The sequence below is a fragment of the Dermochelys coriacea genome, chromosome 7 (genome assembly GCF_009764565.3).
Source record: "Dermochelys coriacea isolate rDerCor1 chromosome 7, rDerCor1.pri.v4, whole genome shotgun sequence".
NCBI lineage: Eukaryota > Metazoa > Chordata > Testudines > Dermochelyidae > Dermochelys > Dermochelys coriacea.
Window position 1 is genome coordinate 26,208,820 of NC_050074.1, and position 13,106 is coordinate 26,221,925.

A 13,106-nucleotide genomic window follows, 5' to 3' on the forward strand; every position below is an offset into this window, starting at 1 on the left:
AGCTGTAGCTCACGAAAGCTTATGCTCTAATAAATTTGTTAGTCTCTAAGGTGCCACAAGTACTCCTTTTCTTTTTGCGAATACAGACTAACACGGCTGCTACTCTGAAACCTGTCATTATGCAAGGCACTGAATTTAGCCGTATAGAGTGGAAATCTGTCAACTTCATGAAAAAACTCGCACAGATACAGACAGACATCATCTTCCTCTCCAAATGCAAACAGATGGACATCATACCGAAAGGACTGAAGGTAAAAAATCCATTACAATCTACATACCACACAGACTATGCTGACAGCTTGTGCCACACACTCTCAAAGAAACTGCGGAACCACCTGATCAACATCCTCTACAGCAAACAGGGAAAGATTAAGAATGAGCTCTCAAAACTGGATACTCTCATAAAGAACCAACCTTCCACACAAACTTCCTCGTGGCTGGACTTTACAAAAACTAGACAAGCCATTTACAAAACACACTTTGCTTCTCTACAAAAGAAAAAGGACACTAAGCTATCTAAACTACTATATGCCACAAGGGGCCACAACAATGGTTCCCGTAACCCACCCAGCAATATTGCTAATCTATCCAACTATACTCTTAGCCCAGCAGAAGAATCTGTCCTATCTCGGGGCCTCTCCTTTTGCCCCTCCACCCCCACGAACATGATACAGTTCTGTGGTGACCTAGAATCCTATTTTCGACGTCTCAGACTCAAGGAATATTTCCAACACACCTCTGACCAACATATTAACCCACAGAGACCTTCCTGCCAACACTACAAAAAGAAGGATTCTGGGTGGACTCCTCCTGAAGGTCGAAACAGCAGCCTGGATTTCTACATAGACTGCTTCCGCCGACGTGCATAAGCTGAAATTGTGGAAAAGCAGCATCGCTTACCCCATAACCTCAGCCATGCAGAACACAGTGCCATCCACAGCCTCAGAAACAACTCTGACATCATAATCAAAAAGGCTGACAAAGGAGGTGCTGTCGTCATCATGAATAGGTCGGAGTATAAACAAGAGGCTACTAGGCAGCTCTCCAACACCATTTTCTACAAGCCATTACCCTCTGATCCCACTGAGAGTTACCAAAAGAAACTACAGCATTTGCTCAAGAAACTCCCTGAAAAAGCACAAGAACAAATCCGCACAGACACACCCCTGGAGCCCCGACCTGGGGTATTCTATCTGCTACCCAAGATCCATAAACCTGGAAATCCTGGACGCCCCATCATCTCAGCCCATCATTGGCACCCTGATAGCAGGATTGTCTGGCTATGTAGACTTCCTCCTCAGGCCCTACGTTACCAGCACTCCCAGCTATCTTCGAGACACCACCGATTTCCTGAGGAAACTACAGTCCATTGGTGATCTTCCTAAAAACACCATCCTGGCCACTATGGATGTAGAAGCCCTCTACACCAACATTCCACACAAAGATGGACTACGAGCCGTCAGGAACAGTGTCCCCGATACTGTCACGGCTAACCTGGTGGCAGAACTTTGTGACTTTGTCCTGACCCATAACTATTTCACATTTGGTGACAATGTATACCTTCAAATCAGCGGCACTGCGATGGGTACCCGCATGGCCCCACAGTATGCCAACATTTTTATGGCTGACTTAGAACAACGCTTCCTCAGCTCTCGTCCCCTAATGCCCCTACTCTACTTGCGCTACATTGATGACATCTTCATCATCTGGACCCATGGAAAAGAAGCTCTTGAGGAATTCCACCATGATTTCAACAATTTCCATCCCACCATCAACCTCAGCCTGGACCAGTCCACACAAGAGATCCACTTCCTGGACACTACGGTGCTAATAAGCGATGGTCACATAACCACCACCCTATATCGGAAACCTACTGACCGCTATTCCTACCTACATGCCTCTAGCTTTCATCCAGATCATACCACTCGATCCGTTGTCTACAGCCAAGCGCTACGATATAACCGCATTTGCTCCAACCCCTCAGACAGAGACAAACACCTACAAGATCTCTATCATGCATTCCTACAACTACAATACCCACCTGCTGAAGTGAAGAAACAGATTGACAGAGCCAGAAGAGTACCCAGAAGTCACCTACTACAGGACAGGCCCAACAAAGAAAACAACAGAACGCCACTAGCCATCACCTTCAGCCCCCAACTAAAACCTCTCCAACGCATCATCAAGGATCTACAACCTATCCTGAAGGACGAGCCATCACTCTCACAGATCTTGGGAGACAGACCAGTCCTTGCTTACAGACAGCCCCCCAATCTGAAGCAAATACTCACCAGCAACCACACACCACACAACAGAACCACTAACCCAGGAACCTATCCTTGCAACAAAGCCCGTTGCCAACTCTGTCCACATATCTATTCAGGGGATACCATCATAGGGCCTAATCACATCAGCCACACTATCAGAGGCTCGTTCACCTGCGCATCTACCAATGTGATATATGCCATCATGTGCCAGCAATGCCCCTCTGCCATGTACATTGGCCAAACTGGACAGTCTCTACGTAAAAGAATGAATGGACATAAATCAGACGTCAAGAATTATAACATTCAAAAACCAGTTGGAGAACACTTCAATCTCTCTGGTCACTCGATCACAGATCTTAGAGTGGCTATACTTCAACAAAAAAGCTTCAAAAACAGACTCCAAGGAGAGACTGCTGAATTGGAATTAATTTGCAAACTGGATACAATTAACTTAGGCTTGAATAGAGACTGGGAATGGATGACATTTGTCATTACACAAAGTAAAACTATTTCCCCATGGTATTTCTCCCTCCCACCCCACCCCCACTGTTCCTCTGATATTCTTGTTAACTGCTGGAATTAGCCTACCTTGCTTGTCACCATGAAAGGTTTTCCTCCTTTCCCCCCCCTGCAGCTGGTGATGGCTTATCTTAAGTGATCACTCTCCTTACAGTGTGTATGATAAACCCATTGTTTCATGTTCTCTGTGTGTGTGTATATAAATCTCTCCTCTGTTTTTTCCACCAAATGCATCCGATGAAGTGAGCTGTAGCTCACGAAAGCTTATGCTCTAATAAATTTGTTAGTCTCTAAGGTGCCACCGGTACTTCTTTTCTTTTTGCGAATACAGACTAACACGGCTGCTACTCTGAAACCTATTGAAGAGGGTAACTGAGGCCTGAATTTAGCCTAGTAGGCATGTGATATTCCATTGACTTCAAAGATGTACCTGCTGCTGTCCTTGCAGTTTCATGTTCCAGAAGGTTCTAGGGTTTGTCGCTACTTATATGCAGCTCAGTAAGTGTCTGAGCTTAATCCTGCTGCAATCTTTGGCAAACCCTTCTGCTGACTTCAGTGGTGCAGGATTAAAGCCCTAAAGCAGTAGCATCAGAGTTCAGCTCTTGATTGAGTAAAGGTATTTGCAGAAATTAATATGGGTAGAGGTCCATCTACTAGACTGAAATCTTCTTTCCAAAACCAGGCTATTGCAACTAGAAATTTCCTGCTTTTATCCTTATCTGCCGCCTTTTTAACCTGTCCAGCCCTGGAGCATAGTTGATGCAAAGAAATTTCAGCATAACAGATGGAGTTTTAGCAAACAGGAAAATGATGGTCTATGTAAATGTAATGCTTTCTCCACTCTTTCACATAAATCTCTGCTTTTGTCAAATTTTATGAGCAAAGCTCTTTAGCTGTAACTTGCTTTTTTAATCCAGTTTGGTTTTGGATTTAAGATTTATTTTTGAGATAAATTTAACAAGAAGAGCTCAGCAAATGCTCTATGCTGCATGTAAGTGTTTTTATCTGTGCTTTTAGAATTTTCAAAGATGAAAATTCATTTAAGAAATAATCCTTATCAAACTGTCTCTATGGAAGGGGGATTCATTATATCTGGTGATTGTTTTGCAGGAAATTAGGAAAATAGCCTAAATCTCAGTGTGGGTTAAGAGTCGCTCCTGCCGAATGAAAAAGCTTCATCTGTTTTGTTTCTACAATGAAAGCTATTTTTTTTCCCTGTTTGTTCTGAAAGCTTGGTGCTGTTGAATTAGATAAGCTTGAATGGAAACCTACTGGGACGCTAGTAAGTTAGGATAGTTCTTTTGAACGGGCAAAGAAGCTTTATTAAGGAAAGGTGATAAAAATGTTGTGCCATAGCTTTCAGAAATGTTGTTGTAGGCATCAAAAGAAAAATGCATTTATCTGGCTGACTACAAGATGAGACTGAACTTGTGATGACAAGCGTGACAACAAATCATCACATTGCCTGCTGTGGCACAAGCTAGGCAGTCCACTTTTTTTCTCCTGTGATGATTTCCCATACTACCTCAATCCCTGCATCTGTCTAATAGTGTTGTTGTTTTTTTAATACTCTGGGGCAACTGCATTTTGCAAAAAATTATACAAATATCTGCAGGGTATTGCCTCTATAACGATGTAAATCTTTGCAGGTTGTCCAAAATTAGTGGAGTTTCTGAAAAGGTTTTCTATAACTTTATATGTCACACTAGCTCTTATGTTAAAGAAGCCTGATTTTACAATAAATTATTATATCAGAAGTGTTTATTATGGTGCTATGATGACGAGTACGAGCCAGTTACTAATAGTCTTACTCGTGCTGGATAGTACCTTACTCAGAGTTGTCCCATTGAAACCAATGGATCTAAGTGAACAGTAAGGTAAAGCATAAGTAATGGTTACAGAATCTAGATTGTTAAGGATGATTCTGACCCTGCCTCTAATAGTCATTTGAAAAAAATTCACCCTGAAATTTCACATGCTTACTCTTAGACTAGAGAATGTATTTGGGCTCGCTGACTGATCTTAGGTTAGCAAGTTGTTGTTAGTTATGGAACTTAGAAGAAAAAATTCTTTTTCCCCTTAGAAAATTGTTTTAACAATATTTTTTTCTTATAATATAACTTAGGTGGTTTATTTAAAAATCTCCCATACCTGTTTTATGTATCAGCCCAGTAAGAGAATTAGCGCACAGTGCATATTTACTGTTCTGGTGTCCCTAACTTTTTAGGACTAAATTGAAGATTTACAGTCTGCCTTGAGTAAAAGGCAGTGTGCAGTTATACCACCATGTGAGCAAACCAGAGAATGAATTGTTAGAGTCCATTGCTTCCTCCCTTTTTATGGGAAGTAACTCCTTTTCTTATAACCACTTGCTCAATACTCTCCCTCTGAGCTAGTGGGTTTATAGAGGCAGGGACTGGGAAGAGCTGTGGACAGAAGGGCGAGGGTTTCTTCCACTCCTTGCCCATCTCTGCCCACTTGCTCACAAGAGGCAGTATTGGGCAACTAGCTCATCCCCATGCCTGAAGTCAGTCTGAGCAGAGAACTAAGAGGGAAGGAAGTTATCTTATTTCCCCTTACTCAGATGCGTAGGGGTTTAAGGTCTGTGACAATCTAGACCTTACTTATTTTAATAAATTTTCTATGTATTTTTGACATATGAGGAAGCTATAAGGTGCATATCATGTTTACTGTGTAGAGATTGACTGACTAATTTCTAAATCTCTCCAATTTATCAGGTGTCTCACTGGGGGCTTGGGCAACTACTAGGAGCAGATAGCATCTTTGCTGGCCCTCTTCACAGGGACTAAATCCCTTTAAAGTGGGGAATGGTACGAATGTAGATGTTAGGCAAATTAAAAGCTGGGAATGGAGTCAAATAGTAGAAGAGTTTTGACTATCTGGCAAATTTTGGCATATAAAACAAATGGGAAGAGAGTGGAATATTATTTTATTCCAGTGAGTAATGTTTGTCTTCTGGAGTCAAGTGACAAAATTATACAGAGTAAGGGATAAACCTCCTCACTCCCACAATCCCATAACACTCTGCAAATGGTGGATAAAGATCTTGTGGCAATTATTTATATTTTTTGGGTAAGGGCTGAGGATTGCAGGGTAGAATTTCCATAGCAATCTCTTAGACTCATCTGCAAAGTCAATCATTTTCAGAATGCTGAAAGTGCTGACATTTTTTCCTGCTGGATCAATGCCATGTATGCAATAACTATAATAATATTTGCATACTGGATAGACCTCAATTTAATCAATGTCTTAGTTGGTCAGAGCTCCAGCAACTTGCAATTATAATTGAGCCATACATTTAAACATAGATATGTCACAAGAAACAAGGGACAAATATTTTGTATTTCTATGGTGATGAAACTTCTGCCAAGGAGTGGTAAGATGACATATTTGTCCCATACCTAAACTGAGTTAATCGCCTCCAAAATTTTTCCTCTCCATAATGCTGACATCTTTTAAATAACACATTATCAGACTGAAATTATGTTGTGAATGATGCCTTAGTGCAATGTATCATCTCAGAGAAATATACTTAGGATATATTATTGGAAAAATATCTTTTTTTTTTCTCAGGGCTGAAGGAGTCAGAACCCAAACCAAAATAATTATAGGATAAAGGTTGCCTTTAAGAGCTTGGCCAACATACTGTCAGGCTGCATCTGGAATTAGATGGACATGCTTCCGGACCAATTGCTGTAACCGAAAAGAAACCACCTGTTTGGACTAGGTAACTTGGGTAATTAGTACAAAGTGCTTTTAGCATTTAGGTTTTAGTAGGCTCAAATCCAGTCCAAGGTTAATCATGATGCTACCATTTGCACGCTGTCTCACTCGAGTTCCTAATAGACAGTCATCCCGTAACAAAAAAGGACCTGTTTTCACATTGAAGGGAAATTTTTGTTTTTAGTCTTGATGGAGGAAGTCAAAGATTGAAAGAGTTCTCTCACACCTATAGATGGATTTTCTGTAGAGGAAAGCTGAGGTACATTGTGAAGGGTGAGCAGAAAGGTTTTCACTGTGCCTATTCTGTGGGGAAGGGCATATCAGGGTTATGGCAAAATATGATCATGTGACTGTTCAGGTTTGCATGTCCTCTTTTTCTGATTTTTTTTTTTTTTTTTTTTTGAGGAACAGATCCTTACAGAAATGTGTACACATTTTCTACAAAGTTTAGTTTTCTTTAAAAATAATTTGCAGGTCAGCCAGCCCTATTTTCCCCATGTGGTGGGGTTCCCCTGAGGCTCTAGAAGAGGGGACAGATTATCCAGTGGTTATGGTACTAGCCTGGGACTTAGAAGACCCAGGTTTAATTCCCTGATCTGATGCAGACTTCCTGTGTGATGTCAGATAAGTCACTTGGCCCTAGATCCTCAAAGATATTTAGGCACCCAATTCCCATTGCAATAACTTTGAGGATCTGGGCCTTAGTCTCTCTTTGTCTAAGTACCCCATCTGTAAAATGGGTTAACAGTACTGCTCTATCTCACAGGGATGTGATGAGGATAAATGCATTAAAGATTGTGAGGTGCTCAGGTACTACAGTAATGGGGGCCATGTAACTACCTAAGATATCTAGACAAAATAAGTGGCTGCTTTTCTGTTCAGGAACAGTGTTTAAACTCTGTATCTGCCAATCACAAGGTACAATAGTCCATTTACAGAGACGCGCATGAAGACATAAAAAATATTCTAAGTAATTTTGTAGGTATTAAGGAGCAATGCCATTGCTCAGGTCTGTCTAATATTATTTTAAGCAGAATATCTGAAATAGGGAGAGGGAATGGTTGTTGTCTAAAAGCTGTTTTGCATTTATGGCCCTCGATATATATATATTTTTTAAATGATTGAGTGTAGGTGAAGAAGGGGTATAGAATATGTTCAAAAACTGCTCCTGGCTCTCTCAGAATATAGCATATACCAGGGGCTCCCAGTATATGTCTGGTTGTGTTCTTGAAAAGGGCAACAGATAACAAAACGACGGATACCAGGGACGGATACTTTCCACTCCCCTCCTCCGAGCACACCCTGTCCCCGCTTCTCCTTCTCCCTCTCAGCGCCTCCTGCACACTGCTGAACAGCTGATCAGGGCGTGCAGGAGGTGCTGGGAGGGAGGAGGAGTTGATCAGTTGCCCACGGGGCTGCTGGCAGACGGGAGGTGCTGCGGGGGGGGAGGAAGGGCGCTGGCTGCCGACAACTGATATGTGGATCAGAACCGACGTGAATCTGAACACACTCCCCCATTGATGAGTGACGGATATGCAAAACGACAGATGTATACTGGGAGCCGCTTGTACACCATTCTTGTTTCTACTAAAAACAGAAGAATACGGGTTACTCTTATGATGAAGGAATGTAACTTGACTTTATATGTCCTACATAACTCTCTGAAAATGATCATGATAAAACCATGGTCTCATTTATTATATCAAGGTAAAGAAGTAACTTTTCCTCAGGGGGGAAAAAGCAATGTCGTCCAAATAAATGTACATAGGAAAGGTTAGCTGCTTGCCTGGCTGGGCCAGTATCAATTTTTTTTTTTTCTTCTTCAAAAATGAAGTAAGGAACTCAAGCAGTTGAGGCACTGGAGCTTGGCACAAAAGCTATTTGGAAAGGGATTTTTCTCCTCTTACTTTTCTATGTAATAACCGATGTCAATCAAAATAAATTAGCATACAAGTATAGAACCAGTAACTACAATCCTAAGTGAACTAATGTTAGTGCTTTCACAGGAGATGGGGAAATGAACTTTCCATAATATTGTTTGCCATTTCAATTTTTTAGTTTCTTTTTATAGAGTGGGAGATTGTGATAAGGAAATATTTCCCAAGGCACTCGGATCCATGGGAAAGAGACTTGGGTAGCAGTTTAGTATGATTAAAGCACAAATTTTCACTCAGTACGTCATTCCTTGTGGCCATGCTTCCCACATGTCTGCTGTATCACTGTACTGAGACTTCCAGAGTAGATTGCTACTTTTGAAATTATAATTACAATCTATGGTCAACCATCAAGGAGCCTGTACTGTTTGCCTCTCTTCCCTCAAACTAGGTGTCCTACTTTCACAATACTCCCAGTCCCCTAGCATCATGTGGATGAGCATTGGGCCTGAGACTGGATTCACATTTTCATCTCTGTATGGCAACAAAAAGTTGACTTATTGTTATGTTCAGTTCTTGCCTGACCTTAAGAGATAAGATGTTATTGTATCTTACTTTCTGATCCTCACTGTTGTTTGTGGCTTTTTTCTTTTTTAAATAAATGCATCTGAGTAATTTAATTTGACATAGTTCCGCGCAAATCTCTGTTGGATCAATATGGTGTGTTACCTCCAAACAAACAAAAAAAAGAGTTCACAAGAAATGCTGACCTATTTGCTGTCCTGAAGATTCACCTTGCTTTGAGGATAATGATAGATCATTCAGAAAGTTCCCCCCCCCCCCCAGGCTTGACATATGGATGAACAGAATGACATACACTTTCTTTCTGACAGGTTTCAGAGTAGCAGCCGTGTTAGTTTGTATTTGCAAAAAGAAAAGGAGTACTTGTGGCACCTTAGAGACTTAGATGCTCTAATAAATTTGTTAGTCTCTAAGGTGCCACAAGTACTCCTTTTCTTTTTTACTTTCTTTCTGGTAATAGTTATTCCTTTGCTGAAGTACAGCTGGCTGAACAAAGATATCCGAGGAACAAAAAGCCCCAAATTCTGATAATATGAGGCATGAAATAGAATCATGCTAATCACTAATCACTAACTAGCATAATAGTTTTTAAGGTTTTGTGAAATGAAGAAACCAAAATATCTAGTTGTCATTATTTGTCCAAGCATTGTTACTGAATTGCTGGAAGGTCTGTGTATTCCAGTGGTTCTCAAACTTATTTGATCCTGCCCCCCTTCTTTGTGTCTGAAGTAGGTTATATCCCCTCCTCCCACCACACAAGTACATATATTGATTTTAAAACATGCAGTTCACTAAATATTAAAACAACTAAGGCATTGATTTAAACAGATCCAATTGAAGTATATAGTAATATAAATTTTAAGTGAGATGCTGCTTAATTGCATCACACTGTTTGTTAATAGTGGGATGGGTTTGCTTTTTTTTTTTTTTTTTTTTAAACAGAGCAATTCCCTTTTGGGTTGGATGCTTGAGACAACTATCTGGAGATCCCCCATCTTCCTTCAATTAAATGTGCACACTGTGTCATAGCAAACAGATTAATGTACAGATGACAATGACTTTGTATAATGCTATGCAAGCTTAACAGAAATCCATCAAAATGCACAGCTCCATCTGGTGACCTGATATGTCTGGAGGAATCAGTTTTGTAAGTTGTTCATTGCTGTGGATAAAATATGGGCAGTAAGTTTTGTTGTTTGTTCCCCCCCCCCGAATACATTCTGGCCCCCCAGTTTGAGAACCCCTGAACCTCTGATGTATTCTACATGCCTCATAGGTTTTGATGAGATTTTAGTCTTCACATATCATTTCTGCGATGTATGACAAGAAAATGAAAAATTATTCAAAAACTCCCACCTCCATTTTTCTATCAAAGATTGTCTTGTATGGTAGAAAAAAGGTCAGTTAAGATCAAGGCTCTTGCCTTTCTGGGAAATATTTTTTCTGCAGACCCAAGGAGTTCTTACAAAAGTTACTCAAATGTATTTTAGATTTTAAAAAGTCATAAGTCTGGAACAGTGTATTTAGCTGTGTGCCAAATGTGGCAGCACTTCAGACTAAAATTTATATCTCTTTAGGGAAAAGTAACAATAATATAAACATATATTGTATTCATTAATTTGCAAATATACCTGCTTAAGCAAGTTATAAATAGAGAACAGATTGTGAATATGGATGTTATTTATTTGAAATTAACAGGAAATCTCAAAATATCCCGAGTAACACACACGCTGCATTTGTGGAAAGAGTACGATTGTGCATATCTATTCTCTTTCTTACTAATGAGTCTCTTTCACTTTTTCTATTTTAGGAGCCATCAAGCCTTAGAAAAAGAGGTCACTTGGAAACATTTTAAATGAGTGGGAAGCCATCACAACAGAAATTCTTCAAAGAATCAGTCGCTAAGGAATGTATTGTCACTTCAGTGCATTCAGCTACCACATATATTCTCAACTAGCTGTAGTAAAATTCAATCATTCAACTCCTATTAACCTAGTAAGTGACTGAAGGAGTGCACAAACTGCACACTGGAAATGAATGGGTTAAAGAGCTACTCTGGGCCCAGGTAGACATGCCCCACTCTACCTGCACAGGCTAGAGGAACTCAAAAAGGGGAGCAGGGGAGCTCAGTGGTAGGAGACAGTGGAGGAGAGCTGACCTACACTCTGAGCTCCTGCTGTCTGAGGCTTGTCTATATTGACCTGACCAAGCCTACAAAAAAGGGACTTGTGATTCTGTAAATTTCAGAGATTCATTTTTTGTTTAGTTCTTTTTTACCCATGGGATAAAGAGGGGACTGGTAGGAAGTGATCCAAGGACACAGCCATATAGCACCTAAGAGTGCAGGACTTAGTTGCCTACCATTGCACCCTGGATTGGAGCCTGGTGGAGAGGGTGAGCCCAGGCTTTTCTACCAACCTCTAAAGAGGTACAAATATGGAAGTCAATCCTTTGATGGGGAACTGGGTCAGGGGAAGATCCTGAAAATACAAGGGTGTTAACCGTGACATCCTGACCCAAGGAAGAAGCCCCAATTCCCTTGCTTAATCCAGAAGACTTCCCAGTATTGGACTCCATATATATATACCCTGCAAGGGGAGGACTTGAAAACATCACCTGGCCAGAGGGCTGATTCGCTAATGGGATTTTCCTAGAACAGACTAAGCAAGGGTGTGATTGAATGTAAGAGTCCCATTGACTTTCATAACCTTTATACCTTGCTCTATCTAGGTTTGTATAAGGTCACCTTTCACCATGGTATCTGTGGATGTGTTGGGTAGAAAAAGTTCAATTTATTAAATGTACATAGCTGCCATTTTGGATTGATAAAAGGACAGCCAGTCCTCCATCTTGGCACCCCTTCTCCTTCAGCTCTTGGCACTTTTTTTTTTTTTTTCCCCTCTCCAAGTTTGGTGCTAAAGCAGAGGGAAAGGCAGGAAAGATAGTATCACATGATCGTGAAATCCGCCTAGCAACAGGGAACGTATATAAGGGTGTGTTCAAACTCTGACGGGGGTTCTTTCTGTGTCTCTGGATGCTGTGAAAGCAGGTCATCCCAGTGAGGTATAGAATCCCTCCCACAGCACTGGCCTTTCTGGGAGCTAGAGCCCTGAGGGAATAAGACTTAAGGTGGACCAGTATCACCTAATAAGGTTCCTTTGGACTTACCCTCACTCACCTATTAAATCACCACACAGTGTAGTGTCCGCATTCAGCACACAGGACATCGAGGTCAAGAGTAGAAGTCTGAGGACATCATGCCAAAGATGTACTTACCTGTCACAGAGTTTCCTGAACTCTGATTCCTGTTGTGCTCCTGATCCTTCCATGAGGTCCTGGTTCCCGTCTGTGTTCCTGTTCTCCTGTCCAGTGTCTGCAAGACATGGTAGAGTCCGTCTCTATCATTTTTGTAAACCCCACTGTGTAAGGGTTTGGGCTCTGGCGTTCATCCCCCCATTATACCATTTGTGTTAACAACCGAGCAGTTATTCTTTGTGTTATCTTAGTTGTAGGGAGTCCTAGTTTGTTTTTGTGTATCTCAATAAACACCATTATATTGTTTGCAACCTTAACCTGCCTGTGTCTTAACTACACTAGATAGATGCGGAGGTGGGTAGAATACTGCAGATAGCCCATCTTCTGTGAAATAAAACAGTCTTAACTGTCTCGGGCTAACAGATGGGATAAAATTCAGGTCTTTAAAAACTGTCTTCTAGTCCGGGAGGAGGAGAGAGAGAGACTAACTGGTCTGAAAAATTACTTCCCACCCTGTGCCTACTAAAACATAAGCTATTGGAAGAAGAGTGGGAGTCTGCCACTCTAATTTGGGCAAACTCTGTACGATGAGATTGAGATGGAAGGGGGGTGGAGAGGCCCTCCAGCCACAGCTTGGTATCTCCACGCCCTCTTTGAGGTGAGGATTTTTATTTTAAACATTCCTGCTCCTTAGACCTGGGAGGGAGTGCTCTGTCTCCCCTCATGGTACACTCAGCTTGAGTTCATTTTTAAGTAATTTCTGCTAGCTATGTGAACCCAGCATGGTTGACGGGCAGGGCTAGAAGAGAAGGCCCTGGAGTTTGGAAAGCAAGGTGAGAATTTACAGGAGTTTCTATCCACTCCT

At 41.2% G+C, this 13,106-nt stretch overlaps 1 long non-coding RNA gene across 1 annotated transcript in view; it reads left to right on the plus strand.

The window, feature by feature from the left end:
- The window catches only part of LOC122461223, a 44,307-nt gene extending 31,755 nt beyond the window's left edge, over nucleotides 1–12,552 (plus strand). Inside the window, exons 2-3 of the long non-coding RNA XR_006283056.1 lie at nucleotides 6,381–6,534; nucleotides 10,797–12,552. This is a non-coding gene — a long non-coding RNA (uncharacterized LOC122461223). The remainder of the gene's footprint in view (nucleotides 1–6,380; nucleotides 6,535–10,796) is intronic.
- The last annotated feature ends 554 nt before the right edge of the window (nucleotides 12,553–13,106 follow it).